We start from the raw sequence: 5,076 nt of genomic DNA, 5'->3' as shown, positions 1-5,076 counted from the left end.
TATTGTTGACACCATGCAGTGGTGGATTTGATATGTGTTTGAGATGCTGTCTCTTTCGTTGGTGACGTTTGGTGGCGATTCAAAAGCAGCTGACTGCAAATGCAAAAGAAGTAAGCCGTGACTCAATGTCGCAGGTTTAAGTCCAATCCCGTACCCTGATTAGCCACGGGGCTGTCTGGTCGGGATACGCTAAGCTTGCTAAGCGGCGTGTAATAGCGTGTTGGCCAGTCCCAGAGTGCATCCTGAGGACTTGGGGCGTTTTGAAAAAGAAGTAGATATTGGTGGAGACGTAGTCTCGAAATGAGTGATGATGAGTGTGAAGCCGACCCGTCTCGGCTCGAGCGGGTGTGCTTAATCTGTTTGGATCAAATTTGGACAATGGAGGTAGTTTTTCGGGGCTTTTCGCCTTTCTGAACTCAGAGTGAGTGTACTCTTGTGTCTGGTCAGATTGACCGACCGAAGCGTCAGGCTTCCAGTGGTCCGCAAACCTGTGGCGCAGGCAACGAAAGCTAAGCTAAACCTTGGTAATAGAGGGGAGCCGTGTTAGCTCCGAGCTACTTCCGGCGACGGCAGCCAGTTCGGCTCAACAGTCAAAGACACAGAATGATGTTGTTAACGTGCAACACAAGGCTGATCTGTATATAAGTGAGTTGAAATCACAGCTTGGGCTTAATCAGCTGATGTCTCAGCTCTCGTCACTGACAAGCGCGGTTGCTACTTTGGCATGAAATTCTCAGACTAATAGTTCTGTTAGAGGACCTAAGACAGAGGAGTTGTCTGATTTAATTCATCCAGCCTATACTGATGATAGCTGGGAGGTGCCAGACACTGCAAGTGCAGGTGAGCAGGATGGCTCTCAGGCTCCATCTTATTTTGGTCCCTCAGCGTTTGCTGAGAATCTGGATGGAGATCCAGAGGAGGTGTGGTGTATTCCACAGGCTGACTCAGAGGTGAAAACTGGACCTGCTGTAGCTAATAATTTAGTCTCTATTGTGGATTTGGGATGTACTGTATAAAAAGAATAAGTGAGGACTCGGTGAAGAGTCTTACTGATAAATACCCTTGTCCCAATAATTGTAATTTTAAGCTTTTGGCACCCAAAGTTAATGAGGAAATTTGGCTGCAAAAAAGGGTCCAGCAGTCTGATTTGGGTTTTCAGAAATTACAACAGACGTTGGCCGCTGGGATGATTCCTGTACTGCGTTTGGCCTCATTCATGGCTTATCTTCTGGTGGCGCAGAGAGTTCAGCACAAGATGTTGTTGTCTGATACTATTAGCCTGTTAAGGCATGCTATGCACTCATTGTCGGTGAGACGACGTTATTTAATCCGGCCAAGATTACAAAGAATATACACCTCTTTGTGTTCCATTGACATGCTAATTTCAGCAAAATTGTTTGATGATGACTTGGTTAAGCGGATCAAAGAGCTAAATGAACTGGCTAAGGTATCTGTTGGTTATCTTCACCTAGGTGTTCCTGGGAGGTACAATAACAGCAAGTATAATGCTTTCCAGACTGCTAGAGGAAGTGTGAGAGGCTGGCGCCGGATTTGGCGGGGACCGTATTACCGACGAGGGTCCCAGAGAGGAGCCTACACCAGCTTCAAGATGGGAGACACCATGGATCAGAGGGGACAGGCTGGCAAACCCCTGATCGTGATTGACAAACGGGTCAGTGGACCACACACATGACTGCTGGGAAACTAGCCTATTGCATAAGAGAATGGGAAAGAATTACAGCAGATCAGTGGGTTTTGAGCTCTGTTTCGGTCTATAAAATAGACTTTGTCACTGAACCACTTCAGCTGTCAAATACCACCAAAAATTCAGTTCTCAGAGTATGAGTCAAATCTGCTTGATCTGGAGATTCAGAACATGATAGCCAAAGGTGCTGTCAGGATAGTAGAACCTGTTTCAGACCAGTTCATCTCTAATATTTTTGTTCGACCAAAAAAGAATGGTAAACTCAGACCTATTCTAAATCTGAAGGGGCTGAATAAATTTGTTAGATGAAGAGCCCAACTAGCTCAGTTGGTAGAGCATGAGATTTTTAATCTCAGGGTCATGGGTTCAAGTCCCATGTTGGGCGATGCACAGTTCCCTTATGGCTAATGCAAGGTGCAACTGTGTTCAATACTGTGCTATGGTTTCTTGAAGACAGTGTGTACAGAATTGCTATGGCAGAAGAAGCATGTACAGCTGCAAATTCAATTCTGTGCTATGGTTAACCTGCAAAATTGCTGTTAGTGACCAGCTTTGCAAGAAAGAATGCAGCAAAATTGAAACTGGCTTGACTGCCTTAAAGAAAACAGAGATGAGCATTTCAAGATGGAGCTGTTTTCACAAAGCTACTAGACATTATCCAAGAGAATGATTATTTCACATCTCTGGATTTACATAATGCATATTTTAGCATTCCGATTCATGCAGACTTCAGAAAATACCCCAGATTTTATTGGAGGGACATTCTGCATGAACATCAGGTGTTACCATTTGGCATTAGCTCAGCACCTCGAGTGTTTACAAAAGTAATTAAAGCAGTGTTTGCTTGGTTCAGACAACAAGGCATCCGTTGCACTTTTTATATTGATGATTCATTGATCATGAATCAGGTGTTATCGCAGAGTGTTGCCCAGACTCAGCTTATGGTTACAAAGTTGGAAAAGCTAGGATTTTATATCAATTTTGAGAAGTCTGTTCAGATTCCCACTACTAAGATAGTGTTTTTGGTTTTGTTATTGACTCTGTAACATTCAGAGTGTATCTGGCTGACAAACGGATAGATGCCTTTTTGGCGGAGGCTCACGTCATACTTACAGCAGACAAGATTACAATCAGGCTGCTTGGCAGAGTTATTGGTATGATTATCCACACATTCAATAGCAACTGGTGGGTGAATAACATAAAGGTTTAGTGTGTTTCTCTGTCTTAAGGCTTTTTTCAGTCAATCTTGTGTTATTCATGAATGCATTCAATCTGACAGTACAGCTGCAGTGGCTTACATTAATGACATGGGGGGCATAGCCCCAAAAGAGTTGGATAACCTGGCAGCATAAATCTGGAATTGGTGCATGGATTGAAACATTTTTATTACTGCACAGCATGTGCCAGGGAAACATAACTCAGTGGTAAACACACTATCTAGAGTGTTTTCAGATGGTTCCGAATGGAAACTAAAACCTGAGATATTTTCTAGAATTTGTTGTCAGTTTATTCTCCCAGACATAGACTTGTTTGCTAATAGGCACAATTCTTAACTTGATAAATTTGTGTCTTGGAGGTTTGAACCTGGGGCCTGTGCATGTGATGCTTTCTCCATTTCCTGGACAAATCATCAGCCATACATCTTTCCACCTTTCTGTATGTTAAGTAGGGTGTTGATGAAAATCCGGAGGCATAAAGTTCTAAGAGCAATTATTGCTCCATTATGGAGAACAGCAGCTTGGTTCCCTCTGTTGATTGATGCTCTTATTGATTTGCCTGTCAGGCTTCCACGCCACAACGATCTTCTGGTGGCTTCACACGACCTGACCCAGTTCCACCCACTTCGGGGATGGCTGATAATTGCCGCCTGCAAAGTATCAGGAGTGCCCTCAAACATCAGGGACTTCAGGTTTCAGTCATTGATGTCATCTGTTCCAACTGGCGACCGGGAACTCAAAACAGTATTTGTATGCATGACGCAAATTCCTTGTTTGGACTATTGGACAATCATGCTGTGCCACTGAAGCGACTGAAACCACAGTGATTGCATACTTGGACTTTCTTAAAGAGAGTGGAAGCTCATTTACAGTGATTAACACTCATAAATCATGCATATTTCAGACTTTACAGGTCTTAGGTGTTACTTGGGTCTCAAATCCTAGGTGGGTGCTCAGGTACATGAAAGGACGATATCATTGACGGCCACCGAGGCCTCGTTACACTCGGACATGGGATGTCAGTAGTGTTTTGACTTTTTTCCTCATCGAAGTTTGAGTTTGTAAAATTTGACATTAAAGCTTACAGCATTGCTGGCATTGGTCACAGCAGCAAGAGCTCAGACACTGGTGGAGTTAGATTTAAGTTATCTGCAAGGAGCAGGCGATCACTCTAAAGTGAATTTTTAATTTATGAACTCACTAAAACAAGTAAGTTGGGCAAACCAATTAAGGAGATTCTTCTGGAGAGATACTCTAATCCAGAAATTTGTGTATTGGACACATTGTTTGAATATACATTGTCGCACTCGGGAACTAAGGACGTCAAGTAGATTGTTGATTTCATACAAGATTTTTTCAGCGGTGTCTACATGCACTATAGCCAGATGGCTATGGACAGTGCTCATTAATGCAGGAATTGACCCCACTCTTACAGAGGAGCTTCTGTTTGAGCAGCATTTAACAGTGGCGTTTTTCTGAAACATATTCTGCGGACCGCAGATTGGTCTTCAGTTAATACGTTTAAAATGTTTTACTACCGAGAGTCCAGGGAAGGGACTAAGTTCTCGGATAGAAGTTTGAGTTGTCATTTCAGATGATCGGAATTTTCTTTCTGAAAATAAATTTTGTTGAATTGCATCTCCATTGGTTGTGTGGTTGAATCCTGTGAAACAGTCCACACAAGCAGTGTGATCGTCATAAGCTTTGAACATGCTGTTTACATCTCTGAGACGAAGGCGAACGTAAATGAAAAATAATGCCCCCTCATCCCAGCAGGTGTGCAAGATGAAGGGCATTATTTGAATTGTAGTGAGCCTGAGGCTCAGAGAACACCCACCACTTTTTTGGAGCTAGATTTAGGGGTTGGCTGAGACCCTCCCTTTTTAAAAAACTTTGATGACAATCACACGTGGCGATGAAAAGTGTCGGAGGCCAGGCTAGGGAGCCTACTTGTGGGGTCGCTAGGAATCATGGGTAATTGCCTCTTTGAAGAAGAGACCTCGCTCTCACAACATCTCAAATGATGCTGTTTACATCTCTGAGCCTCAGGCTCACTACAATTCAAATAATGTCCCTCATCCTGCACACCTGCTGGGATGAGGGGGCATTTTTTATCACAGGGGAATAGGGCTGCACCGATTAATCGATTAATCG

The 5,076-nt window shown here is 43.4% G+C and overlaps 1 non-coding gene across 1 annotated transcript; it reads left to right on the top strand.

Annotated features, from left to right (window-relative positions):
• The first annotated feature begins 2,017 nt into the window (after positions 1–2,017).
• trnak-uuu (transfer RNA lysine (anticodon UUU)) lies at positions 2,018–2,090 on the top strand. The gene has a single exon. It is a non-coding gene; the product is annotated as a tRNA-Lys (tRNA).
• Positions 2,091–5,076: the final 2,986 nt, after the last annotated feature.

This window comes from Austrofundulus limnaeus, unplaced genomic scaffold, assembly GCF_001266775.1.
Source record: "Austrofundulus limnaeus strain Quisiro unplaced genomic scaffold, Austrofundulus_limnaeus-1.0 Scaffold163, whole genome shotgun sequence".
NCBI classification, from domain to species: Eukaryota; Metazoa; Chordata; class Actinopteri; order Cyprinodontiformes; family Rivulidae; genus Austrofundulus; species Austrofundulus limnaeus.
Note: the sequence above shows the minus strand (reverse complement) of the source record. Positions and strands in the feature narration are given on the sequence as shown.